This window comes from Octopus bimaculoides, chromosome 21 (genome assembly GCF_046866305.1).
Source record: "Octopus bimaculoides isolate indiv1 chromosome 21, ASM4686630v1, whole genome shotgun sequence".
In the NCBI taxonomy this organism is placed as follows: Eukaryota; Metazoa; Mollusca; class Cephalopoda; order Octopoda; family Octopodidae; genus Octopus; species Octopus bimaculoides.
Window position 1 is genome coordinate 26,706,883 of NC_142948.1, and position 27,500 is coordinate 26,734,382.

At 38.0% G+C, this 27,500-nt stretch overlaps 1 protein-coding gene across 4 annotated transcripts in view; it reads right to left on the reverse strand.

The window, feature by feature from the left end:
• The window catches only part of LOC106879838 (uncharacterized), a 166,321-nt gene that overhangs the window by 65,228 nt on the left and 73,593 nt on the right, over window positions 1-27,500 (reverse strand). For all 4 annotated transcript variants that reach the window (XM_089338961.1, XM_089338963.1, XM_089338960.1 and 1 more), the window contains exon 2: window positions 19,501-19,634. The gene's annotated coding sequence lies outside the window, so the exon portion shown is untranslated. The remainder of the gene's footprint in view (window positions 1-19,500; window positions 19,635-27,500) is intronic.

Sequence of the window (27,500 nt, forward strand, 5' to 3'; positions counted from 1 at the left end):
GGAGGGTGGCTTATGCCAGGTGCTAGGAGGCAAAAATATGATAGAGGAATAGGAACAGCAGATGTCTTGCTGTAGAGGAGATAAATAGCTATCCCAGTTTGGAAAGGAGAGATGCTGGCAGTGATGAGTTGTGTGTGTGTATATATAGATACATACACATACACATATTATATATATATATGTGTGTGTGTGTGTGTGTGTGTGTGTGTGTGTGTGTGTGTGTTGGCACCGTCACTTACGGCGTCGAGGGTTCCAGTTGATCCGATCAACGAAACAGCTTGCTCGTGAAATTAACGTGCAAGTGGCTGAGCACTCCACAGACACGTGTACCCTTAACATAATTCTCGGGGAATATTCAGCGTGACACAGTGTGACAAGGCTGACCCTTTGAATTACAGGCACAACAGAAACAGGAAGTAAGAGTGAGAGAAAGTTGTGGTGAAAGAGTACAGCAGGGTTCGCCACCATCCCCTGCCGGAGCCTCGTGGAGCTTTAGGTGTTTTCGCTCAATAAACACTCACAAGGCCCGGTCTGGGAATCGAAACCGCGATCGTATGGCCGCGAGTCCGCTGCCCTAACCACTGGGCCATTGCGCCTCCACACACACATATATATATATATATATACACACATACATACACAAGGGAGTATAACCAGCCAAAATTGCAAAGATAATCTGAGGAAAGAAAACTCCGAATGACCTGTCCTTCTTTTCTTTGTATCTGGATGTTTTGTTGTCCCTTTCTTGTATCACCTAACTGTTTGGATGTTTTGGGTTCTTGTCCCATTTTGTATTATTTATATATATACATACAGACATACATATTATAGAGGTATATTTTTTTTTACCTGTATCAATGTGTATATATACATATGTATGTATATATGTATATACACACATGCATATGCACACACATGCACATATACATATATGTACCTGCATATAGGCAAGTTTATACAGCTATATACACTAATATAGTAAAAGTACAAATGTTGAAGAAATCAAATATGATTCTGTCTGAATGCATGTGATGATGATGATGATGATGATGATGATGAAGGGGAAAAGGAGGAGGAGGAATGGAGTAAAAGAAGACTGCCACCACCACCACCACCACCATCATCATCATCAGTAGCTATTGAGTTTGTCTGAATGCAGATTGTGTTACAACAGTGCCACATAAGTGGAGTGGAAGTGCAAGGTGAGGGTAGAGTGTGTGGGGGGAACAACGGCATCATCATCATCATCATCATCATCATCATTGTTATCATCATTACCATAACCATCGGCATCATGATCAGCAGCAACAACAAGAAGAACAATACAGAACTTGAAAAAAATAATAGACAAGAACAACAACAACAACAACAGCAGCAGCAAACAACTTTTAAACAATTGAACAACAGAGGACAACAGTAACAAACAATAGGCAACAACAGCAACAACAACAAACATAAGCACCATGTAACAAGATGCTTAGCCATTGTAGTAACTGATAAGAGAACCAGAGAGAGGGGAGGAGTGAGAGGAGAAAGAATAAGAGACTAAAAGAGAGGGAGAGAGAGGGAGACAGTGTGAAAGGTGAGGGACAGACAGAGTGTATGTCCCCACAATCCTCCTTAGCCTCAGGTGATGCGTGTGAATAATTACAGGTGTTAACTAGCAAGTAAAGGGGAGCCTTGTACTCCTGGCTACACCTGCAATGACATCCAGCCATACTGCGCCACCTTCACACCATCACCACTCCCATCGCTGCTACTGCTGCCCTAACCCTAACCCTAACCCTAACCCCACACCTCAACACCTGTGCTACCACATCAACCCCACCCACCCACCACCACCGCTATCACTGCCACTATTACCACCACCACCACCACCACTACCACTGCCACCATCACAAATACCACTACCACCTTCACCACTATTGCCATTACTACCACCACCACCGCCACCACCACCACCGCCACCACCACCACCACCACCACCACAACCACGACGACGACCACCACCACCACCACCATCACTACAGCCACCACCACCACCACCACCATCACCACCACCACCACCACCACCATCAACACCGTCACCACCACCACTGTCACCACAACCACCACCACCACCACCACCATCAACACCATCACCACCACCACCACCACCACAACCACAACCACCACCACCACCACCACCATCAACACCGTCACCACCACCACGACCACCACCACCGCCACGACGACGACGACGACGACCACCACCACCACCGATACTATCACCACAAGCATCATAACAATTATTATGATTACTATTCTACAATTATTATGATCACCACACCCACCACTATCACCACCGTCATCACACCATCACCATAACACTATTGACACTTCCACTATTATAATCACCACTATCACTACCACCACCACCACCACACCATCACCATCCATCCCCGCTGCCGCCAACACCACACAGCTACCAGTCTACTTCCACCATCCCCATCACTCACCCTACGTTCTTCTTCAAAGTGAAACTAGAGCTGATGTTTCTGTTAGTAACAAATCATGTTATTTTATTTTTTTTTTACTTAACATGACTGGTGAACCCACCCTCAATTGATAAACTGTGTTGTCTTGTCTGTGTGTGTGTGTGTGTGTGTCTTTGGGAGGGAGGGACAGGGCTCCTGACCTTTGCATGTCTTACATCCAGACATCCAGGTGCAACCTATGATGTGGTTTGTAAGAGCATATATGTTATCTGGCTTAATTTGATACGCAAGTCTGCTCTCGACTGTTAAACTGTATTCTCTTTTCCTTGTTAATTTGTTTAGGAATGAGGGACAGTGCCCCTGACGTTTGCATGTCTTACTTCTAGACTTCCAGATGTGATCTATGATGAGGGAAGGGAACTGGCAGGTTGATTATTCAACTCGGTTTGAACGTCTATAAGGCAGTGTCTGTAACAAGAGGGAGGGAAAGCAAAACGAAGTAAAACGTGGATAAGCAGGGGTTCTAGGAGGATGGTAGCTGAGGGGAAGAAGGATCATACAAAGTGTGAAGTGCCAGGGCATGAAGGAAGAACAGATAGGGTATTAGGTAAAAAAATGCTGCACCTTGTAGTACTTGTTCTGGCCCTTTATGTTCGGAGGTCATTATATATATATATATATATGTATGTATGTATGTATGTATGTATGTAAGTATATATATATATATGTGTGTGTGTGTATATATATGTATGTGTGTATATATATGTATATATATGTGTATATATATATGTATATATAGATGTGTTTGTGTGTATATATATATATATATATATATATATATATATATATATATAATAATAATAATATTCGGGACAAAATCCAAAATTACAGGTAAAAAACTCAATTAAAATCAATTTATAAAAAATTAAAATTAAATTGAGCCTTATAGATAAAGTATATATAAAATATATAGTTTTAGGGAAAATAACCAATTTTCAAGAACTCATCGATGAAAATCCACTATCACATATAGAAAAATTAATAATTAAAAGCACAATAAATGAGTATAATATAAAGTAAAGTAAATATCATAAGATAAATATAATATTATATTATATTTATTATATTTATCTTATGATATTTACTTTACTTTATATTATACTCATTTATTGTGCTTTTAATTATTAATTTTTCTATATGTGATAGTGGATTTTCATCGATGAGTTCTTGAAAATTGGTTATTTTCCCTAAAACTATATATATATATATATATGCGGTGTGTATATATATACAAATATATATATATATGTGCGTGTGTGTGTATGTATATATATAAATATATATATATATATATATATATATATATATATATATATATATATATAGATGATGGGCTTTTTTTTCCACTCAGAGGGCTTTGGTCGTCCCGAGGCTATGGTAGAAGACACTTGCCCAAGGTGTCATGCGGTGGGACCGAACCCAGAACCATGTGGTTGACAAGGAAGCTACTTACCAGATAGCCATGCCTGGGTAATAACCTTATAGCATGCATTCCAAAGCTCCTCTTTGGCTATTGGTTAGCAGATGCTATCATACAGTAAGATTTCACTTTTTACTAGATATACATATGGAAATCTGCAAGTATCTTTCTCTCTCTTTCTTTTACTTCTACATGTATATATATAGATGCATATCCGGGTACAGGATGTCAAAAAACGTGGACAAAAAAAGAACGGGAACATAAACAAAGCACAAAAAATTGACTTTTTTACGGATAACAGAATGAACACATAGGAAAACAGACAAGCCACTTATGGAACTTTTCCTTCATCAGCTGCCTCTATTCTAAACTAGGCGTTTCGAAGATGAGGCAATATTATACATACACACACACATGCACAGAAAGAAAAGGTAAATGTGAAAGTCAGATGTTACAGTGTAGTAATGTTGACACAGACTCATCTAACCAATGCCAGCATCCAAAATCAAACATCGTGATGATGATGGATAACAACAACAACAACTGTGGTGATAGTGGAGGTGGTGGTGGTGGTGGCAGCAGTAGTTGTCATGGTATTTCAAGAGATTGGAGCATCAGAAAAAAAAAAATGGAAAAGCTTCTGCACATCAGAAAAAAGCTTGTTACATGTCATAGAAGCACTAATCCATCGGAAGCATATTACTTTAGCAATGTTTGATAACAAACAAACCAACAAACAAACAAACATTATTGTTTTATATAGATACTACTGCTGCTGCTGTAACCGGATTAACTTTCGGTAATGTTAAATGAGGTTGTGTATCTGCCAGACCTAACCTGAACCTAACCCAAACCTGACCAACAACCAATCAGTGATTACGGAAACAAATCCACCCCATGATGACGACCACCACCTAATAGTACAGTATTTAGATTTTTGAGTTTTTTTTTTTGTGGGGGTGGGGGAGAAAAATGAATAAAGGGAGAAGGGAAAACTATAAAACCTTTAGCAAGTAACTTCCATTAAATAATGCTCCCAAAGGAATAAGGAATTTTCCTTCTTCGCGCACACATACACGAATACATACATACACACACACATACATACATATATACAAACATCCCAAAATCCATCTAAGTGTTTTAAAGCTAATTCATATATATATATATACATATATATATATATATATATATATATATATATATATATATATATATATATATATATATATATATATATATATATATATATACAGGTATCGTGATGCAAACAGGGAAAATAGAACTCAAAATATGGGTATGCGTATATTTTTATTAATATTTAGCAGAAGTAACAGAGTGACTCAAGGGCCAAGAGTTTCATGTGTAGGCACTTATCAATGTATATATATATATATATATACGCAGGTACTGTAAGTTTTAGAGGTAATACTTGATAAGTGTAAGCACCTGTATATGCCAGATAGTAGCAGAGGTGAAAGAATATATTAAACATAAATTGAAAAGATCAAACGTAAATCTGTTTTCAATTTACGTTTAATATATATATATATATATATATATATATATATATATATATGATATATACATATTATGTGTGTGTGTCTTTGTGTCTGTGTTTGTTCCCCCCATCACCACTTGACAACTAGTGCTGGTGTATTTACGTCCCCATAGCTTAGCAGTCTGGCAAAAAAGACTGATAGAATAAGTACTAGGCTTAAGAAATAAGTCTTAGGATCAATTTCTTTGAGCAAAAATTCTTCAACGCAGTGCTCCAGCATGGCCACAGCCAAATGAGTGAAGCAAATGAAAGAATAAAAGAATAACACAAATTACATTCAACCCATGTGAATGAGTATGGAAAAGTGTACATTTAATGATGTTGATGATTATATATTCATGATGCTGAGCATTCAAAGGAGATGGAACTGGTGGAAGAGGGAGACCCAGGAGACCCAGGAGACCCAGGAGATCCAGGAAGACAGGGGACGAAGTACTGGAGGACAACCAAGGCTGAGATACATGGCACCTTGCTGCATTGAAGAAGAGATGTCCTCTACAGCAGAAGAGTTAAGGCTGCACCTCCTGATGAAGAGCATTGGCCTGCAAGAGCCCTGTGCTGGTGCCACGTAAAAGGCACTTGTGCCAACGCCATGTATAAGGCACTCGTGCCAGTGCTACGTAGAAGCACTCATACCAGTTCCAAGTTAAAAGCACCCAGCACACTGTAAAGTGGTTGGTGTTAGAAAAGGCATCCAGTGGTAGAAACCAAGCCAAATTGGATTGGAAGCTGATGAAGCTCTCCAGCTGCCAGCTCTGGTCAAACCATACAACCCATGCCAGCATGGAAAACAGACACTAAAGGATGATGATGATGATGATGATGTGTGTGTATACATTTCATGTAAGTACAAAGATAAAAAAATCAATGTAATACAACTTTAATATTTGTTACAATTGTTTCTGTAGCAGTCTATATCTAACGACATTGCATGTAAATGATTTATATTATGTTATATATACATTTAATTATCATAATTCCTCCTCTGTGTATTTCTAAAATTTTTCTTGTGGGTGGTGGTGGTGGTGGTGATGGTGGTTGATTTGAATTCATATAGAAGCTCTTTGCTATCTATTTGTTATCTAAGTTTGAAATATCTATAAAAAGTAGATTCTCATTAAGCAGCTCTGTTTAACTTCATGATTAAAAAAATAAAAAAATAAATGAAACAAAAGATGAATAAACAAAAGGCTAAATAAAAAGAATTTAGAAAAATAATCATATGTATATGTGTGTGCATGTATATATATGTATACACACACACACACACATACACAGGCATACAGGATGTGATGGGTAAATTGTCGCCATTTTATATATATAATTTCGTGCACGAGCATTGTTTGTTTTTGATTTTATCAACTACACAGTATAGTAGGGCCAGTTGGGCACCATCTGTTAGAAAAGCATCACCATAACGCAATCCATTCTGCTAGAAATTTGGAAACAACATGCTGTACTGCTTGGCATGCGTGTCGGAAGCTCCAATATGAACATCTCTAAGTGTTTGGGTGTCACTGTGAGGACAGTGCAATCTGAGGACATGTACCGAGAGTGATAAAAATCAAACATGCAGTCAACATCATGGTGTTTGGAGTGATCACTAGTGATGGCGACGCTATGCCTCCATTGATCTTCCCACATGGCCTCACACTCATCACAGAGGCCTACATCAAGTGCCTGGAGGAGGTAGGGTTGCCGGAAGACCCTACGTCTGGCAACAGGACTCTGCACCATGATTCATAAGCAGGAAGAACCCAGTTATGGCTGTCAGACAATTTCTATGACCACATCACACCTAACATCTGGCCACCTAACTTCCCAGGCTGCAACCCCATTGGTTATTATCTGTGGAGCACAGTTGAGCGAGAGACCAACAAAACTCCTTGTAACACCAAAGATGAACTGAAGGCAAGGATTATGGCAGCATTCACCAACTTAAACAAGGAGACCACCCAGAGGAGTTGCAGGAAATTCCAAAGTCGTCTGGAGGCAGTGGTTGAAGCCAATGGCGATTTTATTGAATAAATTTACTCTTTAGTATTTCCAAATATTTTTATGTAATTTTGGTAAATATATCTGTTAAAATGAGATGTCAGTGTCATTTTCGTTTTTGTGTAATTTAGACGACGGTTTATTCACCGCACCCTGTATACACACACACATTTACATACATACATACATACATCTTCTTGTTTCTTTCTGTGTTCCTTTCTGTGGAAGAGCGTAGGCTCGAAATGTTAAAGACATTTTCAGTTCCCGAGCGTTATACTAATACGTCTATTTGTTTTCTACACCACCTGTCTTCGTGTGTTGTTTTTTTGTAAATTCTCCCCATACACACACACACACACATACATATATATATATATACACACACACACACAATATATATATATATATATATATATATATATATATATATATGATGAATGTGTGTGTGTATATTTATTTATTTATTTATTTATTTATTTATGTGTTTCAGCCAAGTGGCTGCGGTCATGCTGGTGCACCACCGTGATTTTCACGTTCCTTGCATGGCTCTTCTCCCCCACCTGACATGGTCCAATCAAGAGTTTTGATGGCACATCTGGTGTATAAGAGAATTTGACATAGCTGCCCTAAACTGCGTCTCATTACGAGCCATTGGTTCGTCTGGTATCGTGGAGAGGAAAGCGTCAAGTTTTGTCTTGAAGACCTCTGCATCCATGTCTTGCATGTCTCTCAAATGTTTTGGCAGGGCATTGAAGAGCTGTGGTCCTCTGAAACCGAGGCTGCTGCAGTATCTCGTTCTTATGTGAGATGCAGTGGACGGTACCTTTGGCACCATGCAGTGGCGACCCGTGCGGGCATTACTGTAGTACTTGATGCCAAAGTATTTTACTATTTTACTCATTTCAGCCATGCGGCTGCAGTCACACATATACATATAAATATATTTAAGTATACACACCCATACACACACAACAACAACAACAACAACAAGCTTCGCATGCTATTTCAGTAAACGGAAACCTTATTTAATTGGTGCCGAATTTCAGAATTCCTAACTGCTTCATCAGCTCCGAAACCTTTATTAACGACTATTATATCTGAACTATTTTCTCAGCATGTGTTGTATAAGGTGCTATCACACTGTTACATCAGAGATAGAGGTGACTGTTGCAAGAAGTGTGGGGGGGGGGGATGGTATCTGGTTCTCTAAACTGGTAATATAGCATTATAGCACATTGGCCCTCCTTTGAACAGGTGATGCATCTTGCAGATAAAAATACACACCAGGTGCACAAGTTTCTATAAATACATGCTTATAAAACTGTGCTATTTTTATATTGTAAATGCAAGCATATGTATAAATATACATAAATATACATTTACATTTGTGAGTGGATTTGTTAAACAGAAACTGAAAGAAGCCCGTTTTGTGCGTGAGAGAGTGTGTGTGTGCATATATATATATATATATATATATATATATATATATATATATATATATACATATATTCTGTTATTCTTTTACTTGTTTCAGTCCTTTTGACTGTAGCCAAGCTGGAGCAACACCTATTAGTCAAAGAAATCGACCCCTGGACTTATTCTTTGTAAGCCTAGTACTTATTCTAAGCTACAGGGATGCAAACACACCAACACAGGTTGTCAAGTGGTGGTGGGGGACAAACACAGGCCCAAAGGCAGATACACACACACACATATATATATACACACAATGGGATTCTTTCAGTTTCCTTTTATTAAATCTGCTTACAAGGCTTTGGCTGGCCCCAGGCTACAGTAGAAGGCACTTTCCCAAAGCCCCACATAGTGGGACTGAACCTAGAACCATGTGATTCAGAAGCAAGCTTCTTACCATACTACCATGTATATATATATATATATATATATATATATATATATATATATATATCATCATCATCATCATCATCGTTTAACGTCCGCTTTCCATGCTAGCATGGGTTGGACGATTTGACTGAGGACTGGTGAAACCGGATGGCAACACCAGGCTCCAATCTAACTTGGCAGAGTTTCTACAGCTGGATGCCCTTCCTAACGCCAACCACTTTGTTTTGCTTGTTTCAGTTATTGGGCTGTTGCCATGCTGGGGCACTACTTGAGAGATTTAATAGAACAATTCAACCCTAAGACTTAACTATATATTTTTTAAAGTCAGATACTAATTGTATGCTATATTACAGGGACATAAACAAACCAGCACTGGTTGTCGAGCAGTGGGGTGGAAACATACATATACACAAAACAGTTTCCATCTATCAGATTTACTCATAACCCATTAGGTGGCTTGGTGTATTGTATAAGTAACATGCCCAAGGTGCCGCACAGTGTGACTGAACCTGAAAACCATGTGTTGCTGGTGCCACTTAAAAAGCACTGGTGATGGTGCCATGTAAAAAGCACCCAGTATACTCAGTGGAGTGGTTGGGTATCCAGTTGTAGGAACTAAGCCAAAACTGACACTTTGGAACCTGGTGCCACTCCTGACCTTACCAGTTCCTGTGAAGCCATCCAACCCATGCCAGCATGGAAAACAGACGTTAAATGATGATGATGATGATATATGTATATATGTATATGATATATGTATATATGATATATGTATATATGTATATATGATATATGTATACATACACACACGCTCACACACACACATATATACACACTCACACACACACATATATATACACACTCACACACACACATATATACACACTCACACACACACACACACACAATACGGTTTCTGTTATTTTCTCCTCAAGTGGAAAACTGATAAAAGGGTGTTCGTGCCATCCGCACATTTCTCTCTTTTAGACAGATACAACAAATACAAAGTTCTTTTTATCTCACATAATGTGTGTGTGTCTGTGTGTGTGTGTCTCCATGTATATGTATCATCATCATCGTTTAACGTCCACTTTCCATGCTAGCATGGGTTGGACGATTTGACTGAGGGCTGGCGAACCAGATGGCTACACCAGGCTCCAATCTGATTTGGCATTGCATATTCATATATATACATACTTCCTCATCTGCCTTGACCATGTGGCAAGTGGCTGACCAACACAAGCCATCAACCCAGCTGGATCCTCAGAGAAGAGATCAAAATTGGAAAAGCAAGATTCAAATTGGAAAACTGAACAACATGACCAGATAGTCTAAGCTGATGCCCCTAAATCATACAAACAACCGGATGCATTCCAGTTTCTGCGTATAGTCATTGGTTGGCTATCAAATTCGAACAATGGTAACTCATAATCCTGTGAAGTGTCTTGATACCAAAGGATTACGTGTGACTCTTAAGGACCTGGACAGTGTCTAAGTCTCCCGACTATAGAGCAGGTCAGGGAGGACCAGTGACCTAAAGACCCGAACCTTTGTCCTCCGGCTCAGATATCAGCAGTGCCAAACACCTTTGTCCAGTGAGTCCACAACTGCACCAACACACCCAAGTCTTTTTAAGACTTTGGACTTGCAGCTAAAGCTGCTATGGATCAATAAAAATACCACTTAAACTTAAACCTTTCCCAGCATTTCAGGCTTGTGGAATACACTAGAAACAGTTATTTCACAGAGCAAACATTAACTACCACCCCTAAATAATGCCAGCAGGAAGCAGTGTGAAAGAGAGAAATGGTCGTTTTCTATATTCATTACACATGATCGGTGGCTGTTGTTGCACTATGTTCCATACCAGGATGGTATTTTTTTAAAGTCTGCTTCTCATTAGGGCTGGTTTCCTGGTTTCCATAGCATATATATTCCATACCTGGACAGGACGCCAGTCTGTCGCAGGATTACTCATTTTTGCCAGCTGAGTGGACTGGAGCAACGTGAAATGAAGTGCCTTGCTCAAGAACACAATGTGTTGCCTGATCCAGGAATCGAAACCACAATTTTATGATCATGAATCCAATGCCCTAACCACTAAGCCATGTGTCTCCACAACCAGTGTAGTATTGGGGTAAATGCAACTGACTAACAACCGCTTTTCACCCCCAACAAAAAAATTGGTGAGCTTGTGCCTTAATTAGAAACCATTATTTCTCAGTTGTACTGGTGTGGCTGTGGTTGTTATTGTTTTTGTTGTTGTTCTTTGGATCTAGGTCAATCCGGATCCAAACAAAAAAAGAAAAAGAGAGATCATAGAGCTTCATTAAGATAAGCAACTTGTGTTGAATGACATTCGATTTAATGAAAAATGCAGTGGGAGAGAGCAGCGACCATCTTAGCTGACAAAATGAGTCTGAACCGATACACACACACACACACACACACACATTCAAACATGTAAACACTGTCTTCTAGGTACACAATGGTACATGTGTACTTTTAGTGTCATTTAGTGCATATGCACTTAACATAATTCTTACAAATATCCATTTTCTCAGCATCTCTGGTCAATATCACAGTTCTACAAGTGTATTGCATGTATATATATACTATATGCTGTATATATAATGTATATACAGCAGGGTATATAGATGTGTTCATTGTTATTGTTTCTTTCCTTCCTTTTCTTTCTTTCTTTCTTTACTCTTAGTTATTTATGTCAATTTTTTCTATTTTTTTTGTTATTTTACTTGTTTTTTTCTTTCATTCATTCACTTTATTGTTCTTTTCATTCTTTATTTCTTTCATTCTTTTTCTTTCTCTCATTCCTCTCATTCTTTTCTCATTGTCATTTCACTCGTTATATCATCATATTTTTCATTCATTCAATTTCTCATTAATTCCATCAACTGTTACCATTCCGTCTTCTGTCATATATCTGTCTGTTTGTCTTCTACAAAATTCTAAAGATACAAGATGGATCTTCATCTCTCTCTCTCTCTCTTTCTCCTCACAGCTGGATCCCACCTATTCACATCTTCCTCCTACATCTTTTGACTCGCAGAAGAACGTGAGCTGTAGATGACGATAAGAAGAAGAAGAATGGTATTGAAGATTTCCTTTATTTGCCATAGGGGCTTAGATGAGAGAAACACTACGAAGACAGTTTATAATTTGCGTCTGCGTGTGTGTGTGTGTGTGTGGGGACATAAAAGATGAGGGGAAAGAAAGGGAAAAGATGGCTGAAAGAGATAAAAGCTCACGTAATATACAAAATATGTGAATGCATTTATGATGCAGTCCTCCAGATACAGGAGAAACTCCAACAGTGAAAGCAGCCACCAGAATCAGGGTTACCTTGACAACCAAAGGCAGCTCTTGCTCAAATGTTCTCCAGTCTAGAGGTGCATGCTTAGAGCAGGCCCATTTACCCCTTAACCATTTTTGCCAAAGTCTCACTTTTTTACAAATTTATCGGGAGAGAGAGAGAGAGAGAGCACTTCCGTCTTCACTCTCACTTTGCTTTCCAAGTGGAACTTAAAAAGGATGTTAGTGAGGGCTTGACTGAAGAAGAAGGTATCTCTCCTCAATCCTTTCAGTCATGTCCATCACACAACCTCTTTTGTCATAATCTCAGGACAGAGGAACACTGCCTGCTCTACCTTGTTAGAGATGAGTGGGGGGGGGGCGATCCTCATGATGGACTCAGCCGGTAATTAGATTCATCCTATATGCGCCAACAGCCGTAATGATATGGATGCCCAGAGTGTCAGAAAGAGAAGAGAAGCAGGTCAAATAAAATTATTTGAAGAACAAGGTAAAAAAGATTGTGGTAGTTGAAGATGGTGAGCACTGCTCTTGTTGTTGAAGGCTTTGGAATTATAAGTGCCAAGCTTATGAACAGGATTGAAAAAATAGAAGTCATCAACATCATCGTCATCATTCTCGTTTAACGTCCGCTTTCCATGCTAGCATGGGTTGGATGATTTGACTGTGGACTGGTGAAACCAGAAGGCTACACCAGGCTCCAATCTGATTTGGCAGAGTTTCTACAGCTGGATGCCCTTCCTAACGCCAACCACTCAGAGAGTGTAGTGGGTGCTTTTACGTGCCACCGGCACGAAGGCCAGTCAGGCGGTACTGGCAACGGCCACACTCAAAATGGTGTATTTTACATGCCACCTGCACAGGAGCCAGTTCGGCGGCACTGGCAACGATCTCGCTCGAATGTCCTTATACATGCCATCTGGCACAAGTGCCAGGGAGACGATGCTGGGCACAGGTGCCATGACGATTTCACTTTCGCTTGCCCCAACAGGTCTTCACAAGCTGAGTTTCGTGTCCAATGAAGGAGATGACTTTGGCATGGGTGCCAGTTGTCGAATGTAATTCGATTTCGATTTCACTTGCCTCAATAGGTCTTCGCAAGCGGAGTTTAGTGTCCAATGAGAACCTACAGAAGACAGTGTTGCTTGCAGCTGCACAAATCCTCTACAAAGTTCTTGGAATCTGAATAAAGAATGTTACCATAGCCCACTTACTGCGGACAGCTGACACTTCTTATATCCTCCAACCAAATTGCTGTGCTAAACATGATGATGATGATGATAATGATAATCCTCTCTACTACAGGTACAAGACCTGAAATTTAGGGAGGGGTGGGGGAGGAGCTAGTCGATTACATCGACCCCAGTGCTCAACTCGTACTTATTTCATCAACCTCAAAAAGATGAAAGACAAAATCGAAGATAGTGGTGATGAGAATGGTGATGGGATGATGAAGATGATGGTGGTGGTGATGATGATGATGAAAATTATGACAATACATATCTATCTATCTATCTATCTACAAAGATAGATATCTGTGTATATACAGATAGATGATAGATAGATAGATAAATAGATAGACAGATAGCTAGCTAGCTAGATAGATAGGTAGATAGATAGATAGATAGATAGGTAGATAGGTAGATAGCTAGATAGATGGATGGGTGGATAAAAGTGGCGAAAAGTATTCGTTGCTGTTAGTGTTAAGAAGAAAGGTTGAGATATTTCTTAATTTCTCCTTTCAAGTTTTTTCTTTGGTAGAGTGGAGGTAGATTCTTTTCTGAGTGATGTGCTGACACCTGGGAGAGTAATATATACTGTAGTGAGGGGAGATAACTGTAACCTGTGTGTGTGTCTGTAGTATGAGAGAGAGAGAGAGATGGGGTAGGGAGAAAGGTCTTGGTAAAAAGGAGAGACAGAGAAAGTGAAAGAAAGAGAGAAAACTAATGACAGGAAAATATAAGGAGTAAAACAGATTTAAAAAGGTAAAAGAGGAACACGCGTGCACAGACAGACACACACACACACACACACAGACACACACACACAGAATGAGAGATACACAGAGAAAAATGGAGAAACACACAAACACACACGAAAAAGAGTACAGGAGAGAAAGAGAGAGAGAGAGAGAGGATTGCAAAGAGAGATTAATAGACAGACAAACAGACAGATAGATAGATTGATGGATAAATGAACAGACGAATAAATAGATAGATAGATAGATTTGAGAGATAGGTAAACAGACAGATAGATAGACAGATAGATGATAGATAGATAGATAGATAGATAGATAGATAGATAGATAGATAGATAGCCTGACAGATAAACACAGAGATATATAAAGAAGGTTAGAGAGAGAGAGAGAGGCTGGTGAAAAGAGAAGATGAAAGATGTACACAGAGGAAATTGGAGAAAGACTGAGAAAAAAAAAATGAAGAGGGAGAGAGAAAGATTAACAGGGAGAAAGAAAGAGAGAAAGAAAGAATGCAGAGAGCGAGAGAGAGAACAGATTGGATGGGGGTGGAGTGTCGGTGGTGGTGGTGGTGGTGGTTGGTGGAATGATATAAGCGAAAAAGTTAACTGATACAGGCAGCCGCAGTATTTTGTATTTTGACAGGGTGTTTGTTAGGTTTTGATAAACTTGGGAGAAGTTTGTTTCGCTCAGGGCAGCGGTGGGGTTGGAGGGGAACGAAGAATGGTAACGGGGGGGGGGTGCGAGGGTGCTGAGGGGGAAGATGAGAGAAGAGAAGAAGGAAGGCGGAGGAGGGGGGGAACGTGGCAGTGGTGGGAGAAGAAAGGCGGAGGATGGGTGTATCTGTGTATCTTTGGATAAATTGGTTTATAAGGGCCCCTTTATTTAGCAGTTATGCCTACACACGCACGCACACACACACACACACACACACGCACATACGCACACATGCATGCATACGTGCACTCATACATTACAGATATTCTTGCACAGATAGACACATATATATATACAGCTAAGACTGCCTGCCAGCTCTTCTCTGTAGAGGAATGCTTTACCGGTTCTTATGGCAACGTCGACCTCAAACAAAATTCTTGAATGCCAGAAGAATCTGGAGGTGAATTCCTTGTTTTGCTTTTGGTTATTTATAATGAAATATATATGTGAGTTTATATAAGTATAATACATACATATGTACATGGATAAAGTGATATATACATCCTAATTTTATATATATATATATATATATATATGTGTGTGTGTATGTGTGTATGCTTCAGTTTATATATATATATATATATATATATATATATATATATATACACATATATATAATGCTGCATAAATAGCTCAAGAGCCAGTAGTTTCATGTGTGTATACACCTGTGTACACACACACAAACACACACACCAACATGTTAATGACAAATAGATATTCTGTCAGTATAACAATATTTTTTTGGTGTAAAGCATTTTTAGCATAGTGCTCAATAAAGATGAAAGTATATTCAGGTTTAGAGTGATAGTGTAATGAAATATTGTTTTACATGGTTTTAAAGGGCTTATGAGATGGATGGGGGAAGTAGTGGGGACATTGTACACAAGCTTAGGAATGTTCAGGTGTCTTAGAAAATATTGATATTTATTGAAGATTAACATTCCCAGAAGAAAAAAGGGTCTGAAAGAAAGCCAGCACACTCTGATAAAATTCCTGTCAAAGTCCCCGGCAAGAATAGATTATCCAATGTGTCCTTCCAGGTGGCACGTAAAATACACCATTTTGAGCATGGCCGTTGCTAGTACCGCCTGACTGGCCTTCAAGCCGGTGGCACGTAAAAGCACCCACTACACTCTCGGAGTGGTTGGCGTTAGGAAGGGCATCCAGCTGTAGAAACTCTGCCAAATCAGATTGGAGCCGGGTGTAGCCATCAGGTTTCACCAGTCCTCAGTCAAATCGTCTAACCCATGCTAGCATGGAAAGCGGACGTTAAACGATGATGATGATGATGATGAAAGGCCATGCATTTCAACAGAATTATGCTAACAAAAGGGTTAAATCTTTTGATTCCAACCTGTTTTAAAGTGATCTAAATTAAACCCTTTCATCAAAGTATGAGGTTACTCTTTTACTCTTTTACTTGTTTCAGTCATTTGACTGCGGCCATGCTGGAGCACCGCCTTTAGTCGAGCAAATCAACTCCAGGACTTATTCTATCAGTCTCTTTTGCCGAACCGCTAAGTTACGGAGACAAAAACACACCAGCATCGGTTGTCAAGCAATGCTAGAGGGACAAACACAGACACACAAACATCACATACATATATATATATATATATATATATATATATATATATATATATATATATATATATATATATATATATATATATATACATATATATGATGGGCTTCTTTCAGTTTTCATCTACCAAATCCACTCACAAGGCTTTGGTCGGCCCAAGGCTATAGTAGAAGACACTTGCCCAAGGTGCCACGCAGTGGGACTGAACCCGGAACCATGTGGTTAGTAAGCAAGCTACTTACCACACAGCCGCTCCTACGCCTATAGTATATATATTCCAAACACCAACTTAATAATAACAAAAGTCATTTCACTAAATTCTTCATAATTTTCAAAATTAATTAAAAACAAATGCAGTGTACTCCAACAGAAATGTGGTAACAAAAGAGATTAAGTTATATGTCTTATCATACATTTGGATGGTAAGACTGATAGCTTCCTCTCTTTTTTTAAAAAAAGTGTCAAATTCTTACATCATCAGACAAACCATCAACGGCAACAGTAATAATGATTATAATAAAAACATTTTACTCTAAGGTGTTAGTCTTATATATATATACAGAAGAAACAAACTACCTGAAAAAGTACATTTCTGAATACCAAACCAACCCAAACCATACCAATCCCTGCAATATGTTATATAAAGCCAACACCCAATGTCAAGTACAAAATAGAGGTGAAACCGTGAAACCAAATTCCTCACTGTGTATCATTCTCTATCTCTGCCTCTGCCTCCCTGCAAGGGATTGTCAGAGAAAATTCAAAGAGCCTGCAACATGCATGCACACACACACACACATATACACGCACACATGCAAACATACACAAGCACACACACAAAGCACACACATGCATCCATACACACACATACAGGCATACACACACACAAACAAAACACACACAAACAAAACACATACACACACAGAAACAAAACACACACACACACAAACAAAACACACACACAAACAAACAAAACACACACACAAACAAAACACACACACAAACAAAACACACACACAAACAAACAAAACACACACACAAACAAAACACACACACACAAACAAAACACACACACATACATACACACATAAGCACATACACATGCATGTATACACACAGACACACAAGCATACACACAAACGTAAACACACACACAAGCACACACATATATACACACATGCATACACACACAAGCACATACACATGCACGTATACACATAGACACACAAGCACACACACAAACATAAACACACACACATGCATACACAAGCACACATGTGCACACATGTGCACACACACATGTGCACACACACACACACACACATGTGCACATACACACATACATACATGACTGTATAATATCATAAGAAGTGTATTTGAAAAATAACAGTCTATGTTGTTAGCGAGATTCCTTACCAAAGTTGAATCCCACTCAGAAATAGTTATGACATAACGACCGTTTCTGAGAAATATATCTGATGCATTTGTGAAAGGATTTTGGTTTTGGTTTGTTGAAGGAGAAACTGGAAAAGACCCCTTTAACCCTTTCAATACCGACCCAGCTGAAACCGCTTCTGAGTCTTTAGTACAAATGTCTTGTTTTCATAAATTTTGAATTAAGATTTCCCACCAAACCTTAGTCACAATTTATGTCCCTAACACTAGCTTAACGGTAACTAAGTTATTTTACTGAATTCTTTGTTATATTTAAAATTAATTGAAAGAAACACAGAGCATCTCAAAAATAAATATGGTAACATAAGGGTTAAAGGTTAAGGGTTTGGGGATTAGGGGGTTAAGATTAGGGATGAGGGTTGGGGTGAGAACAAAAGGAAGCATTTTGAAACAAACAAACAAAAAAATCTTAAACAAGAAGGGAAACATTGAGGGTTATAGTGAAGACACAGAGCTTCTAATAAATGCATAGGGCTGTAAGTGTTGTAAGAAAGAAAGAGAGAAATAGAGAAGGAGGGAGAGAAAAAGAGTGAAGGAGAACATGAGAGAGTTGAGAAAGGCAGAGAAAGAGGGAGATATGAATGAGTATTTTAGGTGAGAGCGGGGAAGTGAGTAGCTTGAAAGAGAGAAGCAGAAGTGAGAGAGAGAGTGAAAGAGAATATGAGTGGCCTGAGACAGAGGAGAGGTATGAGGAGTGTGTGTGTGTGTGTGTGTGTGTGTGTGTGTGTGTGTGTGTGCAGTGCTTGTGCATGTTGTATATAAGAGAGAGAAAGAGGAGGGATAGAGAGAGAGATAGTGATGTAAAAGAAACATAAAGCAATTGAAAGACCAAAAGAATGAAAAGAAGAAAGACAAAAGGAGACAGAGAGAGAAAGAGGAAAAGAAAAACTGGAAGAAAAACAGAAAAAACAAAACAAAAAGAGCAAGAGAAAGAGAGAGATGCTGTCATTGGCATTGGCCAAATCACCATCAGAAAAAAAAAAACCCCTCCTTTACACTTCTCCTTCATTCCTGACCAAAACATTGCACCATTTTAACTATGATGGAAGACATATTTACCTGATTTAGCATGTAGCTTCTTGAACCAAACAGCAACAGCTAATATCCATTGCGGAGAAGAAGAAGTGTTTGTATAAACTTTACATTTAGTTTAGTCTCTGTTCCTGTAAATATTCTCCAAGATGGTGCTGAATCTGAAAACAAACATGAAATACATGTATATAAATATAATGTACTGTTTCGTGATGGAAAATTCAACAAGAAAAGTACTCCATCTGGTGAGAGATAAATATTATTCATTTAAAGGACACAATACGTTTTTTTAAGCGCTACTAATAGTTTCATATGTTGAGAAATATATCAAACATATTCATCAGACACAACATACATACCATAACAAAGTAAAAAAATTGAATAAGAGAATAGAAATATTAATATTTCTAAGTCTCTTTAAAGGAGACTACGGCAGTGGTTCTGGATATTAATAGTTATCGCCAAGCCAACATGGCAGTCCAAAAAATAGGACGAATGCTACCGTGGATTAGCTCCAAGAGGCCATCGCCTCTAGCTAGCTATGTGACACACGAACCTGTGTCCATTATAACCTTCGAACAGGGAAGGTCAGCCGCTGCCGTAACCTTCGAACAGGAGAGGTCAGTACCACTGCCATAGTCTCCTTTAGAGAGACTTAGAAATATTAATATTTCTATTTTTGAAAACCAGTGGATGTATTCCAATGAATTTAGGTAAATAATCCTTCGTACAGACGGTCAGTAGCAACGCCTGCTGGGTTCGGCTGCTCTACATTGATAAGGGGCAATACCCCGAAACTAGTCTGTAGATGCCAGACCAGCAAGGAGAAGCAGCTGACCTCCCCTGTTCGAAGGTTATAATGGACACAAATTCGTGTGTTACATAGCTAGCTAGAGGCAATGGCCTCTTGGAGCTAATCAATGGCAGCATTCATCTTATTTTTTGGACTGCCATGTTGGCTTAGCGATAACTATTAGTATGAATAAGAGAAGAAATGTGAAAAAACTGAGAAGGCAACACACACACACATATATATCATCTTCATTATCATCATTGTTTAATATTTGCTTTCCATGCTGGCATAGGTTGAACAGTTTGACAGGAGCTGGCCAAGCAGAAAACTGTACCAGGCTTTTGTGTCTGTTTTGGCATGGTTTTTATGGTTGGGTGCCCTCCCTAATACCAGCCACCCCACAGAGAGAACTGGGTGCTTTTTATGTGGCACCAGCACAGGCAAGGTCAGTTTTGGCATGGTTTTTTACAGATGGATGCCCTTCCAAATGCCAACCACTTTACAGTGTGGACTGGATGCTTTTTACGTGGCACCACCACCAGCAAGTTCACCAAGCAACTTTCAAGACAAAAGTCCTTTAAGAGGGGAGGGGGCATTGGCGGAGGGGATATATGAAGCCAAGACAACACAAAAAGAAAAACAATGGCACCCACAAAAATGAAAGAACATATTAGGGAGTAAAAGTTATTTATCATGTTGGAAAATTGAAATTTTGTGTAGAAAAAATATAAATAAAATATAATTAAAACAAAATAAATGAATAATAATGATTTCAAATTTTTGCCACAAGAGCAACTTGGGGGAGGAGATTAAGTTGACTACATCGATCCCAGTGTGTAACCGGTACTTATTTAATTGACCCTGCAAAGATGAAAGGCAAAGTCGGCCTCAGCAGAATTTGAAATATCGTTAAGCATTTCGCCCATGTGCTAATGATTCTGTCAGCTTGCTGCCTTCAGAAATAAATGAATAATAATAATAATAATAATAATAATAATAATAATAATAATAATAATAATAATAATAATGGTTTCAAATTTTGGTGCAAAGCCAGCATTTTGTGGGGTCAGAGTAAGTCGATTTCATTGACCCCAATGTTCAACTACTACTTATTTTATCAACCTTAAAATTATGAAAGGCTAAGTCAACCTTGGCAGGATTTGAATTCAGAAGGTAAGGATGTATGAAATGCCACTAAGTATTTAGCCAGGTGTGCTAATTATTCTACTCTTTGTGAATTATGATCCTTGTGAGATATGAACTGCCATATGCCTCTTCAGGCCTGAAATCAACGGACAAGTCCTTTCACATTTACTACACACATCAAATCACTCAGTCCAGCAGCAAGTACATTGCACAGAGTTGATTACGAATGGGACTACAGATGGCCGACATACCCAGAGTTGGAAAGGACTACTTATTTTATCAACCCTAAAATTATGAAAGGCGAAGTCAACCTTGATAGGATTTGAATTCAGAAGGTAAGGATGTATGAAATGCCACTAAGTATTTAACCAGGTGTGCTAATTATTCAGCCAGCTTGCTGCCTTAATTATGATAATTATAACAATCAAGGTCATATGCTATTTAGCCTGCTCACCTAACCAGTCAGATGGCATCAGATGGCATCAGATGGCTAAAATGATGCAAAGCACATTGTGACCAGCGATGTGTAACAATATTTGATAGCCTGGCTGGTCACATGATCACGTGACAGGATGTGCTATTTATTTTGATATGAGGTCACCATCTCCGACACATATAGTTGCGATGCATTTGGTTGGTGTACCCTTATCAGGCAGGTGGTCATGATGGATAGACTGGGCTTCGCATATTTGGGGTCACATTAATGTTGTGTCCTGCTGTCTCACTCAATAATAACAGTAATAATGGTTTCAAACTTTGGCACAAAGCCAGCAATTATCAGGGCATGGAATAAATCGGTTACGTTGACCCCAGTTCTAAGGATGAAAGGCAAAGCTGACTTTGGCAGAATTTGAACTCAAAAAGTAAAGATGGACAAGATGCTATTAAGCATTTTGTCTGGTGTGCTAATGGTTCTGCCACCACCCTACCTTAACAACAACAATAACAACCGCAACTATGATAAGGGTTTCTAATACAGGCAAAATGTTTGTAATTTTTACTGAAGGCGCTAGTTGATGCCATTGATCCTAGAATTTGGCAAAAGTGGTATCTTTTAGTTTCCACAGAGGCATCAGATGAAGAGGACATTACAAAAACAGTTTAGATATGGTGCATGAATGTGGTTACAAGTGTAGTTGTGTTTGAGAGTGATTGTGTGTGAGTGTGGTTGTGTGTGAGTGTGGCTGTGTGTGAGTGTGGCTGTGTGTGAGTGTGGTTGAGTGTGAGTGTTGCTGTGTGTGAGTGTTGTTGAGTGTGAGTGTGGCTGTGTGTGAGTGTGGTTGTGTGTGAGTGTGGTTGTGTGTGAGTGTGATTGTATGTGAGTGTGCTGTGTGTGAGTGTGGTTGTGTGTAAGTGTGACTGTGTGTGAGTGTGGTTGAGTGTGAGTGTAGTTGAGTGTGAGTGTGGCTGTGTGTGCATGTGGCTGTGTGTGAGTGTGGTTGAGTGTGAGTGTTGCTGTGTGTGAGTGTTGTTGAGTGTGAGTGTGGCTGTGTGTGAGTGTGGTTGTGTGTGAGTGTGGTTGTGTGTAAGTGTGGCTGTGTGTGAGTGTGATTGTATGTGAGTGTGCTGTGTGTGAGTGTGGTTGTGTGTAAGTGTGACTGTGTGTGAGTGTGGTTGAGTGTGAGTGTAGTTGAGTGTGAGTGTAATTGTGAATGTGGTTGTGTGAGAGTGTAGTTGTGAATGTGGTTATGTGTGAGTGTGTGGAGGTGGATTGTGCAAAACAAGATGAGAAAGAAAGAGAAGAAAATAATGAAATAAAAAAAAGTAGTTTTAAACACAAAATTTGAAAACAGAAAAAGAGATAAAAATGTATGAATGAATCCATGAATAAATAAATATATATGTTTGATAAAAATGTAGATAGAACAAGAGAAAGAGAGAGAAAGAAGGAAAGAGAGAAGATGAGAGTGAGAGAGGCTGTCAGAGAGGATAACACATGCATGGGCTGTGTTTCCTACTTGTGATAGCAGAAAAATAGGTGGGATGGTCATGGCTGGACTATCTTCGATCATTGGTCAGTTTGATCTGAGATATCCTGGAGTTAAACAACAGCAGCTCAAACAACTGCAGTAATAAAAAAAAAAAAACGAGAACAACAACGACAACAACAGCAACAACAACATAAAGAACAAATAACAATGATGAATACAGCTACAACAACGATAACAACAACAACACTGATAGCAGTAATAATAATAATAATAATAATGATGATGATGATGATGATGATGACGATGATGATGATAATAATGATGATAATAATGATGATAATAATAATAATAATAATGATAATGATGATAATAATAATAATAATAATGATGATGATAATAATGATGATAATAATGATGATAATAATAATAATAATAATGATAATGATGATGATAATAATGATGATAATAATAATAATAATAATGATGATGATGATGATGATGATGATGATGATGATAATAATCATAATAATAATAATAGTAATAATAATAATAATAATAATAATAATAATAATAATAACAACATTATGAATATAACGACAACAATAACAACACCCACACATATAGTAACACAAACAGTAATAACAAAGACTGCAAGGAGAATACCAACAACAGCAACAACAACAACAACACGTATAGTACTACCAGCAACAGAAATCAATAACAACAACTACAATATTAATAAAAATAACAGAGAAGCACAGTTTTAATATTTGATTATTTTAAATAAGGAAACAAAAGAATTGTCAGAGAGAGAGAGAGAGAGTGAGAGAAGTGAAAGGAGAAAGTGAGAGAAGTGAAAGGAGAAAGAGAGGGTAGGAAGAGAAAGGAGAGAAAGAGAGAAACGGTGTGAGAGAGAGAGGGTAAGGAGAGAAAGCGAGAGGGGTAAGAGGAGAAAGAGAGTGAGGAATGAAAGGAGAAAGAGTGAGGGTAAGAGGAGAAAGAAAGGGAAAGGAGAAAGTGAGAGAGGGTAAGAGGAGAAAGAGAGAGAGGGTAAGAGGAGAAAGAGAAAGAAGAGAAGAAAGAGGGAAAGAAGACGGAAAGAAGAGGAGAAAGAGGGAAAAAGGAGGATAAGACGAGAAAGAGTGAGAAGTGAAAGGAGAAAGAGAGAGGGAGGGTAAGAAGAGAAAGAAAGAGAGAGAGAAGGTGAAAGAGGAGAGAGATATGATAAAGAGAGAGGTGAGAGAATGAAAAAGAGAGTGAGAGAAAGAAAGAGAGGAGAGATATATAATAAACAGACAGAGGGAATGAAAAAGAAAGTGAGAAATAAAAAGTGAGAGAGAGAGAGAGAAAATGTGAGAATGAAAGAGAGAGGAGAAATAGAAGGGAAGTAGAAAAATAAAAGATACCAAAGAGATGTGCATATGTGTGTATGAGAAAGAGAGGATGAGAGAGAGAGAGAGAGAGAGAGAGGATGAGAGAGATATGTGAAAGAAAGAGAGAATGTGATAGAAACAAAACAAAACAAAGCAAAAAGAACAGAGTTGGTAATTCGATAGAAAAAAATGAAACATTAGGACAAAAAAAAATATTAAAAAAAAATTTTTCAGAAAACAAAAACAACCACTTCCACCACCACCAATAATAATAATAATAATAATAATAATAATAATAATAATAATGATAATAATGATAATAATAATAAAAAAATGAAACATTAGGACAAAAAAAAATATTTAAAAAATTTTTTCAGAAAACAAAAACAATCACTTCCACCACCACCACCACCAATAATAATAATAATAATAATAATAATAATAATAATAATAATAATAATAATAATAATAATAATAATGATGATGATAATAACAATGATAATAACAATCTGAGACAGAAATGAAATGAGATGGAAAAATAATGAATTAGAGAAGAAAAATGAAATGTAATTTAAAGGAAAACATAATTAAAATTTGTTTATTTGCATATTTTATTTTATTTTTTATATTCTATGTATGTAAAGTATGCTTTTTTTTATATATTTGGCATTTCTTTTTCCCTGGTATTATGTTGCTTGTTTTCCAAATAACGCAATTAGTAGTGGTGGCCATATAGAAAAGAATGAGATGACATGTCATATCTATAAAAGTTAAAATATATTCTATGTTTAAATTCTTATTTTCTTCTGCTTCCTGTGTGTTTTTTTGTATTTGTCTTGTTTTTCTGCTTCATTGTTAGGAGCACAGGCATGGCTGTGTTGTTAAGAAGCTTGCCTTGCAACCATGTGGTTTTGGGTTCAGTCCCACTGTGTGGAACCTCGGGCAAGTGTCTTTTACTATATATTTCTTTATTGCCCACAGGGGGCTAAAACATAGAGGGGACAAATAAGGACACACAAAGGGATTATTAAGTCGATTACATCGACCCCAGTGCATAATTGGTACTTATTTAATTGACCCCGAAAGGATGAAAGGCAAAGTTGACCTCAGCTGAATTTGAACTCAGAACATAATGGTAGACGAAATACCGCTAAGCATTTCGCCTGGCATGCTAATGATTCTGCCAGTTCACTGCTCTTTACAATAGCTTGAGGCTATTCACTCTTTTCAGTGAATTTGGTTGATGGAAACTGTCAGGAAGTCTGTTGTGCTTGTGTGCATATATATACGTGTGTGTTTGTGTCTTCCCACCACTACTTGACAAGTGATGTTGTTTAGTTTACGACCCTGTAACTTAGCAGTTCAGCAAAAGAGATCAATACTGGGTTTAAGAAAATAAGTACTGGGGGGTGAATTTCTTCAACTAAAACCCTTCAAGGCAGTGCTCCAGCATGGCCAAAGTCTAATAAGTGAAACAAGTAAACGACAAAAGGTAATTAAATAAAGTTTGTTTGTGGTCATCTCATTATATTTTATATTTTGTAAACGATCTTTTGGTGGAATTTCAAAATGGCTTCTGCTAATGGAAGAGGGGGGAGAAAGAAGGGAGAGGAACTAGTCATTCATCATGGTGGTGGTTGTACTAATGTAAACAGATATCTCTTCAAACTTTTAATTAAACATACAAAAAATTCAGACAGATATATGCATTGTAGTACAACAAACAACAACAACAACGACAACAATAGGAACGATATAACCAAACAGAAAATTTACACACTAATTTATACAGAGTAGAGAAAAGTTCAAGTGGAAACATTGTTGAAAATATTAATAGCATTGGCAGCAGTTTTAGTACCATTGCAGTAGCTTTTATACAATTGCTAGCTAAAAAGAACTATTTAGTTTAAGTCAAATTCTGGAAAAGGAAAAGACATGGGAGATGTGTGTTACAAAAACAGTACCTCCTTGCTTTTGGGATACAGTGAGGAATTGTCTTCTTATGCCCACAAAAGAATAGTTGATAGAAGCTCTGCTGATATATGGAATGATGTCATTTCTAATAAATGAGGTAGGGTGCATGAAAGCATGTCCCAGTTTTGAAGACAAAGGATAAGGGAAAGCAACTGAATGAGTTGGTGCATTATATACCTGCATTCAATTTTGTGCCTTGGTAAGTGAACTGGCAGAAAACAAAGGTCACAACTATGGACTCTTATAATAATGATATTGGGCCTATGAGTCATAGTTACCTTTGTAGCATAGATTGGACAGGTTGTGAGTGTAATGAAACAAGTTTGAGTGTCATGCTTCAAATAGGCTTAACTATGGAATGAAATCAGAGACATAATAAAACAAGTTTGAGAGTTATGCTTCGAAACAAAGTCGATCATAGAATGAAATCAAGATACAATCAAAATGTTTCACACAACGAAAGGAGTTTGAGTGTTATGCTTTAAAGAAACCTAACTATGGAATATAATGGAAGTCATAATCAAAATATTTCACAGAATGAAACAAAGATTGAGAGTTGTGCTTTAAACAAACTCAACCATGGAACAAAATCAGAGTGACACTCAAAATGTTCCACATAAGGAAATTTATGAGCTACACTTTAAATAAACTCAAGTATCGGGATGAAATCACACACAAAATTGAAATTTTTTAAATGAAATACATTTATGAAAATTTATAAAATTTATGCATAGCAAAAATGGAATTTATAAAATATTTATAAAACGATTAAATGTAGAAGATGTGTACTAGTTATTCAAAAATGCATGA